We start from the raw sequence: 26,132 nt of genomic DNA on the forward strand, positions 1-26,132 counted from the left end.
GGTTTGAATGTGGCTCTTCTAATGATCCACTGCCAGCGCTGACAGCACAAATGCTCTAATTCAGTTTATTTCTTGGTCCTTCAAACTTTGCTGCACGGCAGTAAATTCGGATTTACACCTATTAAATGCTGACATAAGATGGGGCTGGGGCCATGCTGGATTTTTGGGAATGGATTGTTTCCTCTCCCTCAGAAATTTGCAAAAACTGGGGTATGATTCAGTTCAGAAAACTGCTCTGGGCTCCTAATTCTGACAAAACTTTCTGTAGCATAATCAGCTTATTCTGAGAGACCTTAATGTTTGATTTGAAAATGGTAAAGCAACATCTTCAATTCAAGGAGCTGCTTTGCCTATTCAGATCTTTACAAGCTGGAATTGGAGGATTGTGAATGAACAAACCCCTGTGACAAACAAAATAGTAAATAAGCAGTAACCACACCAAATATTTTCCCTGTGTGCATTCCCAGTGCTAATTCCACCTTTTTTTTTTCCACAGCCTTTTGGTTCTGGTTTTAGCCTTTTCAATTCCTTCTTGCAGAACCCAGCCAGCCATTTCCCAAACTGTTGTTGTGGAGAGCTCTGAGCAGCTGAATGACTCCTCTGTACTCCCCAGCCTGCATGAATCCATCATGTTCTGCTTAATTTTGCGTGGCTGTCACTTTTCCAGTCTGTTTGGGGAGAGAGCTACTGTGCAGCTGATGTTTCATTCCAGAACACCCCAGGCTTGCCCTGCTGCTCCTGTCCAGGCTGCAGCTCTGGCTGTCCCGGTCGTGCCATTGCTCTCTGCACTTGCTGAAATTGAAATTTGTCAGTATTTCATCCCATCCTACTGACAGATATACGGCCAGTTTTAATTAATTTTTGTTTTTAGTAGGGAAGGGTTGCTGAGCTGAGTGATGTGATGGTAGGAAATAGTGTGGGGCTCTGTCCAGAGCTTTTTAGCTCTGATTTTGAGTGTGAAATTTGGGTGCTTTCTGCAAAGAATGGGAGAACTGTCAACTCCTTGTGCTGAGGGATTCAGAGCTCATTGCTCCAGCTCCTGGTGGCTCCTGCTTTCCCTTTTTAATTTTTTTTCCTAGGACCTCCTCCAAGCATCAGAGACCCCTTCAGAGCCCTCCTAATCCAGCCTGGGCCTCTCCAGCTTTGCTCTTGCCACACTCCCCGTGGTTGTTTGTCTTTTCCAGTGTTGGGGAGCTGGAGTCGTGGCTCAGGAATGAACACCACATCAAAAAGGTGCACATGAAACCAATCCAGTTCTTTCCAAGAACGCTGCACGCTCGAATCCAGCCCCAAACAGTCATCCCAATTAACATGCATATTCCAGCATTTCCCATAACTAAGTCAGAACGTCTTGGGCTGTCAGCACTTCAGGAAATTTCATCACCTCACTGTCCACTTCTTTCTGCAACTCATTAAAAACCCCAACACATTAAATCTGGCTGCTCCGCAGCTCTGACAGGAGAACAATCCCCGCGTTTGTCTTTCCTTCCCTCTGGGGGCTGCACGGTTCTGCCTGCTCCTTGGCAGCTTTGAGGCAAGAAGATACTTTCTCCTCATCCCAAATTGGTGATTTGTTTTCTGTGGAGCAGCCTCACATAAAAGAGTGTGAAAAAAAACCCCAAAAAACCAACAAAACTCACCGAAAGCCTCTCTGCCCCCAAAGAAATAATCCCCATCCAAACACAATTGTTTACCATGACTTACATTGGATTTTGTGAAGAAATCTCCACAGTTAATACACCCATCTGGCCTGGGCCCAAGATTGCACCACAGCCAAGTTATGCCCGTGGCACTGAGAAACCAATGTGCAGATTTCTCTGCTGGGGCAGGGGATGGGTGAGCCCTGCACAGGGCTCAGCACTGCAGGGACAAGCCTCTGAGGAGGGACAGGGACAAGGACAAACCCTTGAGGAGACAATCAGGGATTTCAGCACTGTGCATTCACTTCCCACAGAGAGCTGGGAAGGAAATTTCCTTTTTGTGGTTAATGCTGTGAACTCTCCCATGGGAAATATGGGTGAATTTTTAAGCCCTGGATATTGTCCTTTGCTATAAAAAAAGTCCTGAGACCTCTCTGGGGCTGGTGTATGAAATGGGAGCAATTGTATTTTCTTCCTTCTCCTCTTTGTGTCCTGCTCTGCTGCCTGTTTATTTTAGCCATTATATGTTTGTACAGTACTTAACACAATGAGATCCTGTTCTTGTCCAAGCTCTCGGCGAACTCCACAACACAAAGGTTGTGTTAATGAGAGAGATAATAAACCTCACCGGGGAGAGAAAAAAAAAAAAAAAGGAAAAGAATTCTTGTCATTTTTGTTGGCATTCCAATAATGACCAGCTCGGAGCGACTAAACCCCAGGTGACTCATGGAGCAAAGAAAACACGCAGCAAGTTTTTCACAGCTGGCCTCCAAACACGTTGTGTTTGGGCTTTTATTTTTAAACAGCCCCCCTCTCCAAAGATCACAAGTGCTCTGCTTTCTGAGCGGGGGGAGGAAAGAAAAAGACACCTCCTTTAGTGAAATCTGACACTGGCAATTCTTGGCTGTCAGCTTTTCTTCTTCTCGGAGTTAGTGGACGTTCTGCGAGTGCTCCTGAGCTGGATGAGGCAGGATCAGAGTTCTCAGCTCAGGACACAGCACCCCGGGAGAACAGGAGGTTTCTTGCAGGGACGAGTCTCCCACCTCCTGCGAGTTTTGGGATCCCCCTCGGGCAACTTTTCTCCTCCTTTGTCGGGAGCAAGTTTTGACAACAGCAATGCTAATTGATTAAACGTTCTAACCAGAGATTACAGCTAAACGGGAGATAACATTTTTATTTCTTTGTGTCTCTGGGAACATCAGCCTGGAAGGAGCTTTGTTTTCCCCTTTGGCCGTGCATCAATCTGCTTCCCCTTCCCCTCCTTTATTTGTGCCGAATCTCTGAGGTCAGGTGTTTAAAAAGCTCGTTCAGTGCTCACAAAACATCTTTCATCAGGGTTCAGGTTGGGGGGAAGACTCTTCAAAAAACGATTTTGCAACTTTTCTCTTCCTTCTTCTTGGCTAGTTTTTCCACCTAGAGCCAGCTGGCACTCACAGTCAGGGAGCATAAACACTCTCACTGCAGAAAATATCTCAGGTTCAGCTACGGCTTAAAATTGGTGGTGAAAGGGGCTATGTCTGGAAGGAGCTTTTTCACAGTGATTTCACTTAGATATGGACAGATTGACAGAATGCAAAAGTGGAATGAAAAAAATCATCCCGTGCTGAGGCCGAACAAAATATTCTTAAACAAGGTATGGAAGCTAATTTGTCTTTTTTTTTTTTTTTTTTTTTTTTTTTTTTTTTTTTTTTTTTTCCTCTAAAACCTTTCCAAGAACTATAAAAATCAGGTGTGTTAAAAGCTTCCAGTAACTTTTAGAGCACAAATAAGTCTTTCTGCAGATGGAATTAGGTGGTGCAATGGGGGAGTGAGTGGATGAGTGCTCGGGCTCTGGGAACTCTTGGAACCTCAACCTGCCACTGGAACCAATCCCCTGAGGGCCTTTGGGGGTGTCACATCTACGGCTTGGATAGCAAGAGGGTTATATTTTCCAATGGGAACATCTAAAAATCTTGATTTTGGTTCCTCTTCTCCTTTAGGGACCATGCGTTTTGCTTGATACCTTTCAGATTTTGTGGGAAAAATTGCTGCAGAAAGTTCCCAAGTCGTGTTTGTCAACAGGGCACTTGGAGAACCAGTGGGCTGATCCCTGCATCACCTGCAATAAAAACAAAGAAAAAGCACCCCAAAATCCAAAAAAAACCCCCAACCAAACCAAGCCCAGCAATTATGATGTATTTTTTTTTAATGCAAGAACTGACCATTAAGATTTTTGGCTTTTAGTCATATTTTGAAGGATAATGCCAAGTTCATCTCACACACACACAGAGAAAGATGCTACTGCTGGAAGCTCAGTTTCCAGACAGAACTGGTTTCCTCCCCAGCTCTGAATAATTCACCTTTTTAGTTTCTCAGTGGAATATTTGAGTGAAGTGGAACTTCTGCAGGATTTCATGAATATAATGAGACGCTCAGCAGTGGCTGAGAACGAGATCAGGGTTTTTAGATAGCCCCAGTCATAAAACGCTGTCACTTTTGTAATGGAACCCAGCTATCAGCTCTCCCTCCTCTTAAAAAAGGCCCAAGATTAGGTGATTAGAGCAAATCTTGTAGTCCAAGTATGTTAGGAGGAAAACTCTTCAGGAATGTAGGAAGGCAGGAGATAACAGAAACATAAAAATACTCTGGTGAATAGGAAGGGTGATACCCAGGGCCAGATTTTGATCTTTATTAGACTCACGTAAATCTGGAGCAGCTCCACAGACCTCAGCCCCGTTGCTTTGACCTTGCAGAGATTCCAGATCCGCGGCATAAATCAGCAGAGATAGCTTTGTGTCTTTGGGAGAGGTGGGTTATAAATACAGGCAGATATTTATGCAAACACACGCGGCATGAAAACATCCCCATGGTTGTTTTGACACGGACGTGCCCAACGTTGTGTGGTGCAACCACCAGCTCTGCTGCCTCTGCCCTGAGCTCAGAGTTTGTACAACATTATTACTACTACCTTACTACTACCCTGCCGTTCGAGGAGGGGCAAAGAGATTTTGGCCAGATATTTTCAGTTTTTGATTTTCCTGTGGCTGTGTCAGGAGAGGATGGCTGCAGAGCATCGAGCAAAGCGTCAGGTGGATAAACTGTGTGGGAAACCAAGATGCTGCTGTTGTTCTTACTGATGAATTATTTGATTTTTTTTGCCTTTCTCCTCTTGTTTTCCATGTTTTTTTTCTTCTTCCCTCACTCCCTCCCCTTATTTTTTCTTCTTTTTATTTCCTGCCACGTGGTCACAAAGCCCTCAAGCCTGATGTTTCACCCTGTGCTCCCATGTGTTGACTCTGATGATAATTGACTGTAGATTTTCAGTTTTAATTGTTGCCCATCCAGTGTTCTGAGCATGCAGCTCCATAAGGAATTCCAGGAATAAAGGATTTTTATTCCAGGTTTTCCCTTCTGGCTGCAGGGATTCCCTCTTTCCCTGCAGGAATTGCAGGTGACATCCCAGAGGCTGCTGAACGCCCGAGACTCAAAGAGGCAAGTGAGTGATGAAAAAAAACCAATTTGAGGAGAGCCAAGGAGCAAGGAGACGTTGGACACATGACTATGATGGATTTAAAGGAAATTTTATTGGCCCGGGTTTGAGATATTGGCGTTCCTGAAAGCTCTGCTGTGTCTTGAACTGCTGCTGTCTGTAGGGAATCACGGAATCATGGAATGGTTTGGCTTGGGAGGGGTTTTAAAGCTCATCCCTGCCATGGAATGGAACCATGAACCTTCCACTGTCCCAGATTGCTCCAGCCCTGTCCAACCTGACCTGGAACAATTTTAGGGAGGTCTCTGCTTTGGGAACACAGGAAGCAGAAATGAAAACAGGCAGAGGATTGGGTAACTGCTGTGGGAGGCCAGCTGAGAGTTTTGAGGGAGAAATTGCTTCATTCTCATGTGATATCTCTTGTCTAAAAGCTTCAGCAAATCACAGCAGTTAAAAATAAATTACACAGAGATGAGTGAAGCCTTTGGCTTACCCCTGATCTGAAGTTCACACAGAAAATCCAGGAGTATCCTCTTTTCCTGGGGCTGGGAGAATATGGGCACACAGCTCAGGTGCTCTGCATTATTAGTAAAAGGTAGTAATAATGAGAGTAGAGACAAAAAGGAAGCAGTGGGGACTTTTTTGTCTCTGGTAAAGGCAAATTGTGTGGAGGCAGCACAAGTCTGGTTGCAGCCTATAGGCAAATCCTGGTAGGGCTTCTCTGTCCTCCTCTGAGTTCATTTCTATTTTCATTTTTGCATTTTTTTCTTCCCAGACAAGGGAAATCTTGCTTTTTTTTTTTTTTTTTCTTTTTTTTTTTTTTACCGATTCTGATTAATGCCCTTCTCGGTCCCCTCCCACTCTCTTTGAATTTTTCATCTTAATGACACACAGCTCAGATTTTCCTTTTCCTGGGGGAAATAAGCTTGTTCTGGGAAGGCACCTCCACGCCGTTCGTGTGGAGCATTTCCTCGGGTGAGCTGAGGGCAAAAATCCCCACAACATTATTGCACCAGGTTTGTCATCTCACATTTCATAAATCCTGGAAAATAAGCTCCTGAAAAGCAGGGATAAAGTGACATTTGGGAATGGAGTGAAATCCCAACCTAAACGTGAACCCCAGGCACGGAGGGGAGTTGGGTTTCCAGCTCCTCCGTGTGTTTGGAATGGCTTAGGCTGGGCTGGAGCTGTTTGCTTAGCCCTGTTATGAACACAAGGCTTGAACTCCTGCCCCCCTCCCTCATAAATAAACTGATGTCCAGGCTAAAGTCAGATGCCCATCTTTCCTTGAAGTGACATCCACGGCTCGCATCCGAAAAAATCTCCGGGGTGACGGGGGTTACGAAACGTAAATCTCGGAAAAATGGTTTATTAATTCTGTGCTAGGAGCTCATGCCTAGGAAAGTCAGCAGGATGGATTAGGCTGCCTGTGTGTACAGTAAGGAGGGTTTTTTTCTTTTTTTTTCCCTTCCTCCCCTCCCACCCCTTTTTTAATTAGAAGCAGATTTAGAAAGTGGGATTTTCCTGAATAATCATCCCCAGTAAACCTTAAATCTCGGTCACCTCCGTGAGAAAAGAATAGGAAATGGGTGTGCAGAGAGCAGGGGGACACAAAGGCAGGGACTGGCAGGGGAAGGACAGGTCACTGAATTCACCTTTTGAAAACTTTGCAAATGGGGATGTTCTGTTGTCTTGCACAGTTGCAAACACTTTGCATTGTAAGGTCACAGGAGCCAGAGCACAGAGACAGCGCCCTGGATATGGAGGTGGCTGAAGCCCTTTGCTATAAAAACCATCCATTCTGGCTTTGTTTTCATTTCTTTCCCAGCATATGTGCACTTTTTGAGGCACACAGTTGGTGCCATCTCTCAACCTTTGTATTCAATATAAGGATATTTTTTTAAAAAGTGTTTTATAGGGAAAAGGAGGAGCTCAGGGCTGGGCTGGGCCCAGAGCAGCCTTGTTCTGGATCCTGCTGCTGGTGTGGGGGAAATCCAGGCTGAGTAACATCCCTGCATGGGAGAAACTCCTCTGAAAAGCACTTGGAGATTGAACAGAAAAAAAAAAAATTACAGAAAATCTTAGCAGCAACATCCCTGAATGTGTCTGGTGTGTGCAAAGGGATGCCTGGACGGCCTTGTTTGTTTTTCCCACCCTCAGCAGAGCTCCAGCAGGAGATCTGTGCCCTCAACTCTGCCTTGGAATTGCACCTCCAGTGCTTCACTTGGGTTAAAGCTGTGCTTGCTGCAAGTCCTGACTTGCATCGCTAAGCCAAGGGGGTTTTTAGGAGTTTTATTCCATCCCAAAGCACAGCCTGTGTAAGCCCAGCCTGCTGGATCCTGCTGCTCCAGAAACAAATTGGATGCCTGGAAAGCTCAGGATAGTCCAAGGAAGCCAAATACATTTTTCCAAAATGTCTGGAGCAGCAGAATAAGGAAATATTTGTCACAGGAAGTTCTGGTTTTTGTTCTTTTGCAAATCCTCTGTGCATTTAGCTTTTGCACTTGGGCAGAGCAGGGAGTTCAGCCCTTGAAGGGGTAACATTTCCCTTCTGCAGAATGTTGCTAAAGCTGATGTTTGTGGGATGGACTTCTTCAGCCTTTCATGACATCTCTTCTTCCCCTGGGATCAGCTGAATTTGCTGCTTCACTGCACAGCATTTCCTCTATATTTCCTGTATATTTCCTGTATATTTCCTGTATATTTCCTATATATTTCCTATGTATTTCTGTGGACAACTTGTTTTTCATCCTGCAGGGATCCCCCAAGCTCTCCTGAGTGCAGCGGATGAGCACCACTTTTTTTTTTTTTTGTGGGCTCAAGGCCACGTTTTGCTTTCCTTTCACATTTCAATAATTGAATTATTAAGCATAACATTTTGCAGAAATAAATGGATGATGAGCTGCCACTTAAAGCTCCTGATGTGGAAGTTCAGGCCCATTGACAGGGACAGGAGAAGCCCAATGGGACTCACATTAGCACCAGAACTGGCACAGAAACAAAGCTGGTTTTGGACCCCACTTCAATCATTTCCACTTGGAACCCCCCCAAAGCCAATAAAGCAAATACATTAATTTGATTAATGTGAACCAATCCAAGCAAGTGGTTTGTGTATCCAGCTTGGCACAGCTTTTGACAAGTGTAGGAGGTAAATCAGAATAAATTTACTTTGCTGAACGGGTGCAAAGTGTGCAATTTTCTTAGTGCTAGGTTTGCATCTGCCTAAAGTGGGGAAAATGCACTAAATAATCGTAAACTGGGAGAAGGTCGTGGTGGCAGTGGGGGAAAAAAGGTAATTTTGACTCACTTTATCCACCAGAAATACTCTTCATTTATTCACTTAGCACCGCTTGACCTTATAAGTGCCTCGTAAAACAAACCCATAAAGAGACAAAAATTGCTCGCATGAAATTAAATTACTTATCATTAGTAGCCACTGATTCCTCTAGATTAGGACTAAACGGTGATTTCTTACCTCAAAACCGCTTTTCATCTCCAGACATCAAAGTCTGCAGGACTTTTGAGTAAGTGCTGGTGGGGCTTTGGAAGAGGGGAGGCAGACACAGCACAGGAAGGAGGAGATGCTTGTTTCTCTCAGGGTTATCTTCTAAGATACACAAAGAGCCACTGCTTGAACTCATCTGACTCGACTCCAGCCCTGCACTTCATTCCTCACCACTGTTTTCCCCCTTTCCAAATAGAGGGGAGGCTGGGAAGAGGAAAAATTAAGTTATTTCCTACTCACCCCCCCTTATTTTTCCTCATGCCTCCCTCCCTCCCTGCTTTTATGGGGCAAAATCCCCAATTTGCTGGGTGACTCTGGCTGCTCAATTTGCTCCTTTTCTCAATTTCTTTCAGTTTTCACCTGAAAACCCAACACTATTTGCCATATGAGAAGTCCCAGAAATTTTCTAGACAAAACTGTTTGTCTGAGATTTCACAGTTAACTTTGGAAGGTCTGAAGTGGATAAACTTCTCAGCTCGCAGAAATTTGACTCCACTATTTGTAATACCAAATTTTTTGAAGTTTCTCAGCCTGTAAGTAGCTTTGAAATGAATGAGGGCTTGCACTGCAGCTCTGTAAGGTGTCTTTTATTCAATTAGAGTAGTTACCATGTTAACATTCTTCAGTGTTGTCATAATTCCTTTTTTTTTTCTTTTTTTTTTTTCCCCCATGAGAATTAACTTGTCAACTGTAAAGAAGCTTCGAATTTGTCCATAAATCATTTTGCTGCAGGCTAAAATTTGACAGGCTGCAGGTAAACACTTTTTCTCTGTTAAAAAAAAAAAAAAGACCAATATATTATTATTATTTGTCCTCTTTAGAACAGATGATGTCTCCAGTTTATGACTAAAGCCAATTTTCTCCAAATTACACTGTACTGTGCTGTTACATTGTCAAGGTAAGTGATCACCACCAGGCTGAGAGCTGCAGCCAGACCCACGGTGGGACCAGCTGAAATCTAGTGATTTTCAACCCAGATTTCTGCTTTGTGCTTGTGTTTAGCTGTCTCTCCTCCTCACCCCGCTGTGGGCGAGACTTTCAGGGTTATGAGCAGATCCTGAAACCCCTCCCCACACCAGTGAGCTCTGTCCTTGCTGGATCCACCCTGGAGTGGCTGCCCAACAATTCCAGGCTGGATTTCGAGGACGTCTCGCCCGTGCCAGCGCCGGTGATTTGCTGTTGAGGTTGGAAATTTTTGACAAGTGACTCATCCCCGTTCCAGCAACGTGTCCCATTTGATCCTGCCGTCCTAGAGGGTTTTTTAGCAAGCAATTAGGAGGTGGATGTGAAAATAATTTGTACGTTTGTCTGTTTGTCGTTTGTCTCCAGCTCTTTGTAATCAGCTGCCTCCCTCCCTTCCTCTGGAGCAGTGGGGCTGGGACCCCTCTGGGCTGGAGCTGGGGAATCTCTGAGCTGGGATCTCTGTTCTGGTGTACAAAACGTGCCCTGGGAAGATGGGAGAGGGTTTGTTCTGAGCTGTCGTGCTACTACTTGTCCTCTCCCCCAACGAAAAGGCTTCTCCAGCAGCAATTACAGCACGGCTGCAAACAGGCTGGAAAGAGACATGATGTAAAAATTCAATTACTTCAAGCATTTCTGGGCTAACACTTGGCTTTATATAAACTCAGAGACAATCCTATAAGGCACTCAGGGCAGATTATAGGTTTGGGCAAAGCTAGAAAATTGCTGCCATTATATTGTTATTATTAACACCTTGTAATTAGCCCTAAGGAATCCTGAAGTTCTCTCTCCTGATTTGCCTTTAATGAAGGAAAATTGCTACCTTTGCAAGTTGGATGGCGCCCGCTCTGATTAGCCTTAAGTATATGGGACTATTATTTTGAAAATGTTTGTTGTCATGTGAATATTAGTGTTGCATGGAAAGCGGGGAGGAGAGGGGGGGGATCTTTTGGTTTTTTGGCTCTGGGGAGTCCCACGGTCACTTTAGGGGTGGTTGTCCCCTCCCAAAGGAAGGCTGGAAGCCTTGTCAGGGTATCAGGAGCACAAGGGAATGAATTCAGGAGGCTTCTGTGGCAAGGGCTGCCAGCTGCCCTACCTGCTGGTTGCATGGGCTGATGGAGTAATTGTTGCATGGAGATAGTTTTATGATTGCTTTGAGAGGCTGAATGAGATCATGCATGAGTTAGCACACTAAGTGCAATAAAAATGATTTTATTTGCATGTCCCAGAGCCTTTCCTGATTCCTTTACTGCTTTCACAGGCAACGTCTTCCCAGTGAAATCAAGCCAACATTAATAAAACATCCCTTCCATGCATCTCCACTCCTCCCACATACTCTGTGCTTTCATTACCATCTCTGGGAAAAAACTAACATTAAAGAAAATTCATCTGATCTTATCTGTAATTAATTTGTATTTTGATAATATAGAAGAAGAATTTTTGCATGTAATGACTTACCTGTTCATTATTTCTCTCCTTTGAACTCCTGTGACCGCTTAATAACTCATGCCAAAGCAGAACTGATTATGACATTTTCCCCACCCACCATCCAGGAAGGTTGAAGGTGTTGCCTCTCATACTTAGACAAATTGCTCCAAATAATGACTTTGTGCAAAATTAGTCATACATAATTGAGAAATTCTATAGATGAATAGGAAAGTAACTCGAGATGAAGTTATCATTTTAATGTTTTTTAAGTTAACGTGGGATTGGCCGCGCTGGTTCCGGCCAGCAGTCCTCCCAGAACATCCTTTCGTGGGAATGGGATGACAACCCACTCCTGCTGGGAGCAGGGAAAGCTCCTTGTGGCACCAGGGAGGGTGCAGAAAGGCCTGGGGGGTCCCCAAAGACCTCAGTGTAACAGCAGGAGCATCCAAGGGATTCTCCCCCTGGCTGATCTGCTGTCCCTACTCTCCCTGTGACAGTCTGGCTGGCCCAGCCTGGTGGCACTGAGGGATTCCACAACTAGTGGTCACTTCTCACATAATTTCTGTTCATGGAAAATGGTGATGTGGCACCAAGTGTCCACCCAACACATCCAGCACCAATCAAAATTCATTATTTGGCTTAAAAATAATCCCCGAGCTCCCTGGACACATAGAAATGATGGTTTCAAACTCCCTTTAGCCATATTTTTTTTAAAATTTTATTTTAGAAATTCCTGTCCTTCTTTCTCATCTCTGGGAGAAATTCAACCTCCTTTGTGCAACTGTCAGATCCAATCAGCAGGTCTGTTATGAAAGACAGATCACGTTTCGTGATAAAAAGTATCACGGGCAGCACCAGAGAAATCAAATCTAAGAGAAATAAGAATCAGGTCCCAGTCCTCCCATAAGAAGCGCAAACAAAACCTACAACATTCCATCAAAGGGGAGACACAGCTTCCTCTTTCCCCAGGGAAATCCCACGTTACACCATGAAAGCTCTGCCTTTCCAACTGCCCAGGCCTGAACAGCAAGGCAAATGCTCAGTGATCGTGAAATTATCCAGTGCCTCTCTTCAAGAGCTGCAGGAAAAAGGAGGAAAATGAAATCAAAGCCCCGGCGATGTCAATGGGATTATTTATAGCTTTGCTGTGCTGAAGGAGGAGAACTATAAAGTCCAGGAGAAGGTTTGGGTTCCTCACACAGGGGTGAAGCTCAGGGTCTGGGGTTTCTGCTCCAGCCCTTGTAAAGCCGTGGGTCAGTGGAACAGGTCAACTTCTGAAGGTGTTCAGGTTTCAGGAGTCTGGTTCTGGCTGTCCCCTTCACCTTGCCTTGCTGGATTATCGGAATGTGGCCTGGAGTTTGCCACACTTCAAACCCAAACACGCTCACTCCTTTCTCATTACATTTATGACTCACTCCGTGCCTCGGCTTCATTCATCAAAGGCCAATATATTAAACAAAGCAGTTCTTTTAGCCTAATTTACATCTATTTTGTATTATCAGGGTTGCTGCCTCTCTCCTCTCCCTTGCTCAGGTCATTGAACATTGCCTGTACCACGGTACGACCCATCTTTGGTGCATCGAGGCAGGAAAACTGGGAAAGGGCAACACAATAAAGAAAAATCACGTTTAAAACGGAAGAAAATTGTGTGTTCAACATTGACACGAGTGGTTTGTGGGATATTAGCTCCTGTGAATGGGAGGCATCAGAGAGATTTGATTGAACTATCTGTGTTTACTGCAGATGTGTAACATTTAAAAGGTGCCTGCTTGCTGCCCACAGCGCCTTTGGTTTTATTTAATTAGAAGGAGATAATGAAGATCAAACTATCATCTCCCCAGCTGCCAATCTCCAATCCCAGCAGGGCTGCCCTCAGCAGCTCTTTAACCAAATGCTTCACCATCGGGCATTATCCTCACACCTCCTTCGGGTGGTTTAACAGGTTGCACACAGAGGATGGAACCAAGGTGCACCATAAATCAAACCAGGACAAAACAGAGCACGTATGAGCTTTTAATTCTTTGCCCCCATCGGATGCTTTTTTAACACAGGGCGAGGGAAGGCCGCGAGCAAGGCCAAGTCTGTGGTTAAAACCTCCAATAAACAACCCAGGCCTCGTAACGATATTCGGATTTCTGGCCGGCCTTTATCAGTAATGGCCTGCAGTGCCCATATGCAGCCTGGTGGAGGGAAGAGAAGGGGCTTTGAGGAGAAAATCAAGCACCTTCTTACCACATTTTCCCACTTTATTCCCCCTGTGGCTGCCAGGAGGGGAGGGATTCATCCGGCTGAGGGGGCGGGTGGCCGGGCCCGGAGAGCAATCAGAGATTCACTGCACTGCTCTTCAGTTAGGCGTGTTCTCTGAGAAAACCAGCGCCTCTGATGCAATTGGTGTACAGCTTCTGCTTCCCCGAGCAGAAATTCTCCCTTTCCACAATCCGAGCTGAGCAGGAATTCTCCTTTTCCACAATTTGAGCTGACTGCGGGGAGAGAGAGGTGATGCTGTGGTGAAGCAGCACTTCCAAGGGTGGCAGTGGGTGTTCCAAAGGGGGCCCAGAGCTCTTTAAAACCTCTTAGAACTCGTGCTGGGGAGCTTGGAATCATCCTTGGGATTTGTAGAATGCTCCCTCTTCGCAGCAGCCCCACATCTCCCTGGTGTGCAGCAGTTTGGGTGCCTGGAGTGAGCACAGTCCGGCCATGAATGCTTGTCCCACTCGCCTGCAAAGCCACAGAGGATTTTAGGCGTCAGTTTTCACCATCAGCACAGGCAGAGGTGGGATTAAATGTCCTGTTAGAAGGGCAGAAAGGTGCCGTCCTGCAGCACAGCAGCACTGGATCACGTGCTAAAATAAATCCCATGACATCAACGGCATCGGCGACACATCTTTCTCCCTCTAAAACCAAAGGATCATCTGCAAATCTGTCACAACATCTGAGACCTCTGCGGACTGAAATCCACTCAGTGCACAGGCAGTCAAGGCATCTCGGATGATTTTTCTGCTATTTAGGCACCAACTTGATCTGCAAGAGCCACATCAGCGGGTGAAGGAATGAAATCTGGATGTTGCTGCTCTGTGGGGTGGGACACAAGGGAGCAGAGAGCAGAGAAGGCCACACAATGATGCCGGTTCTTCTTTCCTCTGCGGCTGGGGAAAGTACATGAGGTCCAAATTGATGCAATTGTGTTAATATTTGGCCCCTTGTCTTCTCTGAAGACCCAGCCCTGGAGTGAATTGTTTCCTTTGGGATCATTTCTGGGACTTGAAAGAAGCATGGCATGGATGGCAACTGTTCCTCAGTGTTGGCAGCTATAAAATTTGATTGAAATGATCAAAGCCAAGCCAATAAAAGGCCAGCAAAGACTAACTGGCTGCTTTTAGAGAAAGCTCTAAGACATTCTGTAAATTTAAAAAGGCCGCCTGTAGAACACAAAGAGCCTCTGTGTTCGTTTTCTCTCCCACTTGCTGCTGCAATTTGCTCATTTCCAGTCTCAGGGACGGACATGCAGCCCCAGTGACAGAACAGTGGTTTCAGTGTGGTGGTTTCAGGGACACAAAAGCAGCTCTGGGTGCTCAGTGTGAGCCCTCAGTGACAGGAGCTCCCTCAGCCCCTTCCAGCTCCGTGACTCAGCTGCACAGAGCGAGAAGGAGTGAAAAAAAAACCCGACAAAAAAAAAAAAAGAAAAAAAAAAAAAGAAAAAAAGAATCCCACAAAAGGCTTCTATAAAAATTTACAACAATTATTTTGCAATGACTAGAAGCTCCCGGAGGTGCTCTAATTGTCACCCCCCGGTGCAGGGTGTGGGGTGGGGTCACCTTTATACGAGGTGCTGTGATCTCCGCGAGCACGGGAGGGGGAAAAACTGCGAACAAAGGGACTGCTCAGACTTCTGAGGCTTCTCCCTTTCTAACTGACAATGACCTCATCTGTTTACACGAGGTGAGGAGAGACTCCGTGTGCTCTAAGTACAGGTGCTGCTCACTTCTTTGGCATCACCTTCTTTTTTACAGCCTCTGCATCCTTTAATCCCGGCTGGGCTCAGTCCCTGCCCCTCCTGCTGCAGGGCACTGCTTCCCTCCATCCATCCTGCATGGAAAACATCTCTTTGCAGGGACTCCTTTCATTTCCATCAGCAATTGGAGGATGGCCACGGTGTCCTGATGAGTATCTGTGCTCCAAGGTTCCTCCCCAATGACAGCTATTAAGGACTGAGCTTTGTACTTCCGCAGAGCACAGCAGTCATTAAAAGCACGCCTAATGAGCTGCATCCCAAATTAGACCGTGCTCCTAATTGGAGATTTGGAGAAAAATGGCCAAAGCACCTTGTAAAATAATTAGCTTTGAATTCTGTATTCCGTGGGGTGGAAGTTCTTCCAGCCATGCCCATCACCAGCACTCCAGACTCCAAGGCATCCATGATGTTTTGATGCCATCTGAAAAAACCCAAACTAAGCAGAAAGAGAGAAAGGGCCAAGGTTTTGCTTTATGCAGACAGGAAGGCAATGCAGAGCATCAGAACTAAGGAAGGGAATCCTGCTGAGCAAATTATTTGTGGCTATTTATTGGGAAAAGTTTTCTTTTCTTATTTGCTTCTTGTCTTTTTTCCCCCTAAATTATCCAGGACCCTTTTTTTCACTACTTTTTAAAACAAATTTGTGCATTGTTTGATGATTAGAAACACATGCTCCCAGCAAATGTCATCCTGGATCAATCAGAAGCCCAGCAGACCCGGGGGGTGGGATTTCAGAAGTGCCTAAGTGAGCTAAAACACAAATCCCAGAGAATTTCCACCGTACAAAACTCATTCCAAACCCTTATTAGTCAGAAGTTCACATAAACCCCCAAGAATGCTGGGTTTATTGCTCTCTGAAAAGTTTTATTTATTTTTTTCAACCTTGATTATTATACCTGGCTATTCTTGCTCCTGGTACAAATATCTGATACCTTTTGGAATCCTCCAAAACTTCTGGCCTCGGGAAGACCTTGTGGCAACGAGTTTCCTTGGGCTAAAGGTGCATTTTTTTTTAGGGATTCTGGTGGGATTTCACTTTTGGGGCCAGATGAATGTGATGGACAAGAAGATGTGAAGGAAATGGGTGCAGCTGGACAGTCTGGACTCAGCCAGGGACAGAAAAAGAGGGTTAAAGAGATGAATGGCACAATGTCGATGTTTAAATTCCCTCTGGAGGCATCTTTGTCTCCCTTGTGGCTATCAAGGGAAGCCAGGGGCAGCTGGGCTCCTGCTTTAAGAGTCTGAATTTAGGTAAGACAATTCAAATCAAGAATTCTCTTCTCCGTTCAGAGCCCCTGAGGTGTCAGGACAGTGTTCTCTGCCTTCAGGTAGAGGAAGGAATAAATAAATAAGCAGCTCTACCAAGCTTTGCAAGGCTGGTGGGATTCCTCAAAAAACAAACCAAAGTTCTCTCCCTGGCTCCTGCTGCCCCTCCAGAGGTTCTCCAGGAAAAAAAACCTCTTCCCCTCATCTTTTGCCACCATCCTGCCACAGCCCAGTGTTCACCTTTAGAGATTTTATTCCTCTTAAAATAACCCCAAACTGCTGCTTTCCCTTGCTGAGATTAAAGCTGAACCTGACTGACACGGGGATTAGGAGCAGAGGTTAAACCCATGTCAGACTGAAGATAAAGATGCAAAAGGAACAAATGACTTGACCAAACTTCTTTCTTTCAAGTGTTCCTCAGCAGCAATTAAGCTGAACTGTTCATTTAGCATGAGCTGAGGAGCTCCTGCAGTTCCAATGAGATGTAAAGAAGAGGTTTTGCCCTGCTGGCAACTAAAAAACCAGGAAAATGATTATTCTTTTTCTGACCATTTAATGTGTTTTGTCTTGCACCAGGCTCTTTTTTTTATTATTTTGTTTTGGCATTGGGAGTCCTTGTGATTTAAGCAACTGGCCTCAAGGTAAAAAAACCAATTTATAACAGAGGGAAAGAAAACTTTTTGAATATACAAACCGTCTTTCATTCCTCATTTTCCCTAATGTTCCTAAACCAAATAATTACACGTTTTATATTTGAAGTTTTCCCCCTAACCCAATGGCCAAAAAGGAAAAACAAAAAAACCAAAACACTTGGCTAAGAAAATAAGAGATGTAAAACAATTTAGGCTGAAAACAGAAAGAAATAGAACGTCTGACTCGGGAACAATGGATCAAAGATAAGTAAATAATGCACAGAACTCCCCTAAGCTCCAGCAGCAGCGAAAATAACCTTGAAAACAAATGAAACTGGAATATACAAGGTGAAAGTTTCCTCTAGGGTTGGGGAGGGTTGAGTTTTGACTCCAGTTGGCAGGAGAAGAACCTTGCCTGGTGAGGTGTTTTTTGAGGTCAGGGCTCTCAGATTTGGTGTTTGGAGAAAGAAGATCCAGTAAAAGGGAAGGATGGGAGACCTCAAGGAATATGGCAATTTTTCCTATGTTTGAAGTCTCTGACTGCTGGCAGGATCCTTTTAAGTCAAGCTGACACTGCAAACATGTTGAGATTTGACCATCATTAGCCCTAAAAAAGGCTCCCTTTGGCTGTGTGTTAAAGCTTTGATACGGTATCTGATTGGAAAAGAGAGGAGATTTCTCCTGAGCTGCCCCTCCTCAGCCTTGCACCCCCAGAAAGCTCAGGGCAAAGATGAGATTGTCCCCCTGGATTCATCCCTGCCCCATCCCAGCTCAGTCTGGGGGCTCCCATTCCTATTCCCTGGGCAGAGAGGGGCAGCTGCTCCAGGTTGTTGTGTTTGGCTTCGTGTGAGTCAGAGCTTCAGCCAAGGGCTCGTTTTCTTCACAAGAAGGAACCTTTTACTTTGAGGAGCCACCCCCGGCCCTGCCACCCTAACCAAACAGAATTTCAGCTCAGCAAACCACTTAATGAAGCTTGAAACCATCCCTGATGTGAATTCCCCTCTTCTTTTTCATCTCTCTCCTGTTTCTGCATGCTGTAAAATCCACATTTTCCAAACAGTGAAGAGTTCTGCTCCTGCACTTACCTTCCCACTGGTTCTATGGAGGGATTCTGTCTCCATCCATGGATCCATCCATCCAGCCAGCCAGCCATCCATTCATCCATGGATCCATGGATCCATCCATCCATCATCCATCCATCCATCCATCATCCATCCATCATCCATCCATCCATCCATCCATCATCCATCCATCCATGGATCCATCCATCCCTCCACCCATCCCTTCAGAGTGCTTCATTCTGCTTTAGATGATTCCTCTGGTCTGCCACCAATGTCTGAGCATTTTACACCCTGGCTTTCCACGATCCTCTGCAGATCAAGGACTATTTTCTGCTTCTGCAGAACCTCCCGTTGATTTGAAACGGCCAGAGCTCATTTCTGTGTGCAGGAGGTACAGAGGGATCACTTTACTGTTTTCTGGAATAAAATCACTTTTGGGGTGCAACCTCTGATCACATTACAGCAATGGAAGTGAATCACACCCAGGACAGGCAGAATGCAATTTAATTCTGATGAAAATGTCAAACTCTCCTCCTCTTCCTTCTCCAGGGCTCCCATTGTTAATCCTGAGGAAACTCAAGGAAGTTTTAAGAACTTTCATGGACAAACTTTGGTCTTTTACCTCATTCAGATAAAAACACCTTCAGCTCTGCCATGCTTTTAAAACACAAACACAGCTAATCAGGGATGAATTTCTCCCAGGAGAAGTCCACAAGAGAAAAGCAATCCAAAATCTAAGCTTAGATCTAATCAATTTTTTAAAAAATGAAAATTTCAGTGGGCTTTGTCCCCAAGTGGCTGAATTTTACTCCTGGAAAGAAGCACTGACAGAAGCTGTGCCTTTGCTGCTGGATTTGCCAGCCTGGCTCTGTCCATCTTCCCCTTTTGTTCCTCAGCTGAAGAACCGACAAGGAAAGAAAATCCCTCATCCCTCATCTAACCTGTGCACTTGGAAGAGGGCACCATAAAGGTATTTTTAGGCTGTTTAATTTAAGTCTGATCACTGAGGAAGCACAATCCCTTCACCACTCCCCTGCCCACCCCAGGCTGATGCATCTCCTTAGAGAGGCATCGTGTCAGGAGGAAGATGTGACATTCACCAGATAATGTATCTGCCTGGGAAATCAAAAAACTGCTCTGACAGGAAAAAAGAAAAAAAAAAAAAGAGAGAGGGGAAAGACAGAATATTTGCAACAGGAGTTTTGTTTCCAGAGGCCTGACTGGCTGAGAAAAACAACTCCACCAAGTGCTGCTTAATGTACAAAAGGATTTGTAGCTGCCACGGAGGGCAAAACAAGCCTTGTTTACCAGCATTTATCAGCATTTATGACTCCTATCAAATTCAGCACTCAAAAAACAAGTCTGGAAAATGAACTTCGTGGCACACCTGCCTTGGATAAAGCCCTCCCTGGCTATAAATAGACACAGTCCTGATGGAATGGATGAGTTGAGACTCTTTGTGATTCACAGAGAGAGAGAGAGAGCTGGTCCAGCATGTTTGACCAAGCAGCTGGGGCCGGCCCTGGCAGAACAAACCTGCTCCAAAGCAAACGTGTTCCAGGATTCCCCATTCCACCTACTTTCTCCTCTCCTGTGTCACTGCCATGTCCCCCTCGCTTTCCCTTTTTCCCCCCATGTAGGATAGAGAGTAATTACAAATTTCATCACTCTTCATCCAGATTCGTGACTGTCAGCAAAAGTGAAATTCTTCCTCCAGTGTGTTTTAAATTATTTTGACCTACACAGGTTAGACAGGGGTCTAAATGATACAATCTTACCCTTTAGATAATGCGGGTTCTTTCAGAAGCCTCAACGTATTCTTATTTATTTTTGAAGAGTAAGTTCTAACAATAGCCATACTTAAAAAAAAAAGATTTTACTGGAAGGAATGGGAGCTGAAACACATCCTGCTGCCAATCTGAAGAGCAAATATAAACATCTCGGGTAACCCTAATTTAGTGTTGTCACTTGCTTTTTTTCCTTCCTCTTTGCCTTCAAACAAAACGCTACCGTTTGAAAACCTATTAGAGAGATGAAGATGACATCTTCCCATGACACAAACAAATCCAGAGCTACGTCTCCAGATGATCCAGGAGATCAATGGGAGAGCACGGGCAGAGCTGCTCAAAGCAGCCCAGCTGGCCTGGGATCCATCAGCAGGATGGCTCAAACAGGCTTGAGCATCTTCAGAAAATTGTCCCAGCCCCAAGGGACACCTCTGGGCACTGCCCTGCCCTCAGTGTGATGTGGACATTCTTTGTGGGGAGAAATCAGCCTGGGCTGTCTTCCCAAGGGCATCAGGACCCGCCTCCTCCAGAAACAGAGATGAGGGGACAAAATAATTTGGATTCAAAATGAGTATTTGCCTCATAATTGGTACTGGATTGTTCTGCCTCCTGCAGGGCTCCCCAGCCCCTGGCTGGGGGAAGGAGGACCTGGGGAGGATTCCTTCCTGGCCTCTCCACACAAACAAGTCATTAAGACCTCTGCTTTTCCTGCTTTGACTTGATTTTTTTATAAACTGCATTGGCTCTCACAGGTCCAAATCTGTAGGTGCCCATTAAAGGATTACAGAATTTGTTACTCAGGGAAGTTGTTGCAGTGCCTTGGCGCCTGCAGCAGAAATCTGTGGCCTGCCTGCCCCCTGCCCCTGTTCATCAGACCCTTCCTCTTTGGTCGATTTTTCTCTCCATCTCGGGCAAACCTCAGAGCTTCACTCCTGACTTTAATTCATATTTTCAGTGTTTCATGTGAGAATTCTCACAACTCTGCTCACCCAGACAAGACACTGATTTTGCTGTCAAACAGAAACAAGTAGATTTTTTTGTCACAAACACTTGAAGTTTTCATTCTCTTTTTTTTGGCTGTAACACAGGAACAGTGCCACTGACTGCCTTAATCCCGTGGTAGGTCACAGGGAGTAGTTTCTATCAGGATGTACTGTGGTACTTTCCCCAGGTGCATTTTTAATGCTTGGAGCTCTGTCTCAGAACAGGACAAGCCATGGAGGAGATTTGACCATGACCATGAGGCTCTCCTGTCAACACCTTTTGAGTCACAGAACCTCTGTGTGCACCGTAGAACTGGACAAACACAACTTTAGTGCCCCAGAAGGGTTGCTAAGCCAAAATATTCCAGTATTTCACTCCCAGCTCTAAAAGCCATTTTCCCTTTATCTTTTTCCAGTTGGAGAATTATTTGGCTTGGTTGTTTCTATCTGAAAGACACAGAAAGGATAAAGGAGGGGGAAAAAGGAACTTTCCAAAGTAGTAATGGATCCGTCCCTTATAAAAACAGAGCACACCTCTCCATTTCTGACTGCAGCTCTTCCACCGAAGAACAGGGTGATTTTACCTCCCAGAATTACGGAAAACAGCCTTTTGGGACCAAATCCTTGCTGGAAGAGCTGCTGTTTGCAGTCAGCCAGGAGCACTCCCGCAGAGAAAGTCAGGTACCAGCGGGAATTAGGCAAATTTGCCCATGGAATAAACGGGATTATTGCAGCCCTTGCAGCAGGTGATGGTTCCACAGCACGCAAACATCACCGCGGCTGCTGCGGGCACTCCTTATTTCCTCATCAATCGCATTTCGGGGCTCGCCGAGCTGCAGGACCCTCCCAGCCCCTTGAAATGCTAATGGCAACATTTGAATATTTCGTTCTGCTGACAGCGCGCTCGAGGAGGGATTAAAGCTGCCCAGCCATCTGACTGCTGTCCATAAATCACTCGCCTTGCCCTAGCGGTCCATTTTTCTTCTCTTTTCGTGTCTATTTGCTGCCTGACACAGGAGCCTGTGCTGGGAGCGCTCATTTCATGCCAGACGCTGTAATACCCCCGCAGCCTGCCGTGATTGTCAGGTTGATTTCATTAGCACGATAAGATGCATAGGCTCCTTTTTATCTCTTGTATTCTCCTTCTCTCTCTCTCTCCCTTTCTCTGTAATTTGGGTCTTTAAAGTCCCTGCTGTCTCCTGATCTACAGATAATTGTTTACTGTAATACTAGCCAGGAAAAGAGCTGATAAACTCCAGATGTAGCGAGGTCTTCGAATTCACTTTCCTTGCTCCATGCCCATGGCTATGGACCTCAGATAATATTTTGCTGCTGTCTGGGGTCCTTTAAACCTGCTAATAAAAAGAGGTTATTTAAGATGGACAATGATTGTATCATGTAAGATCTCATTAAGGTTTCTTTTCTGTTTGGGGGGTTGTTTTGTCGAGTTTTTTGTTGTTGTTGATGTTTTTTTACAAGCTTCTTATTAGCCCCAGTTCTTGTTGCCTGCCTGTATCTGCCCTGCACTGTACTCTTTGAAGTCTTATCGTGCTTCTTAGTGACAGGAGCCAGGATGCTGCATGTTAACCCCCATAGAGCAAAGAGATGAGAATTCTTTTCCCTTTTTCTTTTTTTCTGAAAAAAAAAAAAAGAAAGAAAGAAAAAGAAAGAAAAATACAACCACTCTCTTTCTGCTATGCAGCAGCTTGTGGCTCACTTGGATTCTTTGCGCAGCAAAACTTAGATTTCAACGGTCAAGTGGTTCACAGAGAGCCAAATGACTGCCTCCAACTTTAACAGCTCATGGAACAATACCTTGCAGAGGTTTGATAGCAGTTCTTCCGTTGTTTTTTTTTTTTTTTTTAATTACTGCTCCTGAGTTTTTACATAGCTCTGGAGTTCTCCCTTCTCCCCAGCACTGGCAGGCAAGGAGCTGCCACAGAGGCTCCTATCTCCAGCCTCATTGTGAGGCCCAAAAATAGCCCCAAAGGCCCTGCCTACATTTCCCTGTGAACCCAGTTTACAGCCAGTTCACGAAAAGGTTGCCTATAAATATTTGCTGTGCCCACACAGAGCGTGGTGGTGGTTGTGACATCCCGGCCTGGCACACGGAGGGAGATCTTCCCCCGAACTGGTTTGGCACATTTAATTCCTGCCGAGAGTTGGAGACCACCTCGCCCCGCCAGTGGAACCAGTTTGGCTGGCTGCTCCGTGCTGGGCGTGGCAGGACATCCCTGGCTGCTGGGGCAGCCCAAGGTGGAAGTTTTGGAGGGTTCTGGTTTGTGTTTAAGGGCTCTGGGGTATCTCTGGCCTCAGGAAATATCGCTGTGGACACAGCACTGTGTGCAGCCCATACACCCTTACAAACACCTCGTGGTCTCTCCCTGGACAAGCTGCCATGAGAGGGTTGGGAAATCTGTGCTTGTGGCACAGGAGAGGATCAAATCCTCGAGAAACAAACAAACAAAAAAACTCCACCACAAAAAACCCAAATGAAAAAAACCCAACATGATCAGACTCGCCCTTTAATCACAACCTGGGCTCTTCTGACCTGAGATTTCTGCCTTAAGTTTGAAAACATCCAACTGGAATTGGAGCTGCCCATTCCCAATTCTTGGGAGAAGGCTGGAAACATGAAATTGGAGATAGATTTTATGAAGGTGTCTTGATAGAATTTATTTACCAGTTTACACCCTTCAAAGCAAATTCCTTGTGTCTGACCCCCCTGTAGTCCAAGGTTTTGGAAGGCTCCAATATCCGAGGCCAGAAAAGGAGGCTGAGCATCCTCCAGAGGATGCCCCTTGCCCATCTGCCCTAGAGAGAGGGAGATCAGCACCCAGCTGCCCTCCCCTGACTGGGCAGAGCCATGGAAAGGGGATTTTTCAGGAACAGGGAGGGAGAATTCATCTGCAGATCTAATCTGGGAGGTACCCGCTCTGTTTCTCCCTGCTTTTCATGTTTTGGATTGCCCCAGACTCCTCCTTGTTGCAGGCAGAATTATCAGACCCCACATCCCCATTACATTCCGGGAATTCTTAGACAAATATTTTGTTTTCGCTTGGTCACAAAGGTGATCAGGCTTCGTTATCTGAGTGAAGCTTTTACTTTCTCTGGAAAAACCCCTTTTCCTCTCTTTTTTTGGGGGCTGTTTCATTTCTCTTGGGGTAGAGGACACTTTCAAGAGGAAAGACCTCTCCTCAAAAAAATAGACTTTGTTGCCACCACAGACACCAGCAGAGATTTTCAAGACCCACCTTCCCTATCCCAGTATCCCTCAACCCCCTGGATTAGCCGTCAAATTAAAAAGAAATGGATTGGTGTAACTCTTCCCTCATAACAATGCTGTTTCATTGCCTTGTAATCCACTTTTAATTAGGATTTGCTTCCTGGCAACTGCGTGTAAACAAGGAGACGGTCAAAGGCAGCAGGGGGAGGGCAGGGGATCAGGCAGGAATGGGTCCCCCCTCAGCCCAGCTTCCCCTCCATAAAATCCCACAGTCTGGGCTGCTTCCACCGTCATTCTGGAAAACACCTTTCCTTTCCCTCCTCTTCCCCCGATTTAAAAAGGGTCTGTTCTCCTCCCCTCCCCGTGTAAACATCACTTATCTTGTTCCATAGGCAGCATGACCAGCAAGAGCAAGTACTCACAAAGTGCAAATTAGCCGGTGACAATAAATTGTCAGATTGCCTCTGAGGCAGAAACAAATGAATGGCTCCGTTTATTAATCACATGGCACCTTCACCTTTGATGTCTTGATGTTCCAGTTTTGGAGCTCCATTAAGCAACCCTGAGTGACTGCTGCAGCAGCTTCCACTAAACCAGAAATTTTGTTGGCAGCACATTTCAGGACTTCAAAGGCGGTAAATTACCTCGAGATTGTTTCATTAAAGAGCCCTTCCCAGTGTGAACAGCAATAACAGGAGAATCGAGATCAAAGAGCATCCATCTTTCTAGATTTGTTACATAGAAAATTACATGCTGAGGGTGTCTTTTTCACAAATCATGTCGCCTCCCATTTCAGCAAGAATGGTTCTAATTAGAGCAGAAGCCTCCCTGGCTGTGCAGAGAGTTATGATTGTCATTAATACAGCACTGCAAGGTTTTTCCTCTCTGCACTCCCCAGACCCCATCCTCTGTTTGTGAGGTGCCTCTGGAACCTAATTAGAAACAATTATGCTGATTAACTGATTGCAGGCAGTTCTCTACACATTCTTGGGAAGAGCTTTTCCTGGGACGTATATTTGTTTATTTGAAATATCCTTTCATTCCCCTTCCCCCTCCACCCCCACGGGCTGCCTGGCTTCTCACAGTGCTCGGCTTTGCTTTCTTCTGTGCAACCACCAGGGATGGAGACAGCAGGGAGAAGGGGCTGCTGGAGCTGGGACCTCTCCTCTTTGGTGGGATGGACCAGGCACAAGCCAAAAGGACCAGGGTCTATAACCCTGGTGCCTGGTTTGGTTTAATCCCCAGACGCTCAAAGTTTGCTTCAGCCTCCAAGTCCTGGGAAGCTTCTGTAGCAGTAAACCCCCGGCAGTTCCAGCGGTAAAAGGATAAAAAAAAAAGAGACATCATCCGTGGGCCTGGTGGCTCCACAGAACTTGTTTGGAGAAGCATAGGATGGAGGAGCCAGAGGCACCAACCCCATGCTGGAATTGTCTCTTCCCATCTCCCCAGGTATGGGGGGAGCCACCTGGGCAGGCGTCACTCCACGGTCAGGGCAATCCTCGTGCATACTGAATCATCACCTCATGAGAAATCCCCTTCTCAGCAGGCTGAGGGACTTGTCCTCCCAACTCCCCTCCCTTTGGTGTGTCTTTTCCAACCCCGAGGCACAGCTGGTGTCTCACATGGCAGGTGCTCCACGATTCCAGAGAAATAACACCAGCACATGGAAAAATTCAACCCCTCCTTATCATGGCAACTCAGGCTGCTTCAGAGGAAAGCAGGAGAAACCCAGGAGCAGAGGCAGCCACAGAGAAAATCTCTCGCAGAAAGGTTATTCCACGGAAATATTCATCCTCCCCAGATGTTTGGAGGCTGATGGCTGCACCAGACACAGCATTTTACATCTGCCCACTCTCTGATTTGATTCCCAGGTCTTCCTTATTAAATCTGATGTTCTTGCCACCAAAAAAAAAAAAAAAAAAAACACAAAAAAACCCACAAAAAACAACAAACAAAAAAAACCCCAAAACAAAACAAAAAAAATCAACCCCTTAAAATTGTCTAAATGGAGTTCTCCTGGAAAAGTTTTCTCTTTTAATGGTGCTGCCCTCAGGTACTGCCTGGTTTTTATGGTGTCCTGTGAGGAGTGGAGACATCAGCTTGGTCAGAGTGTTTCAGGAAATTTGTACCTCTCTCACTAATCTCTTCTTTCAGTAAACAACT

This window comes from Chamaea fasciata, unplaced genomic scaffold (assembly GCF_029207755.1).
Source record: "Chamaea fasciata isolate MVZ Bird 193981 ecotype frontalis unplaced genomic scaffold, bChaFas1.0.hap1 SCAF_15, whole genome shotgun sequence".
Taxonomy (NCBI): domain Eukaryota; kingdom Metazoa; phylum Chordata; class Aves; order Passeriformes; family Sylviidae; genus Chamaea; species Chamaea fasciata.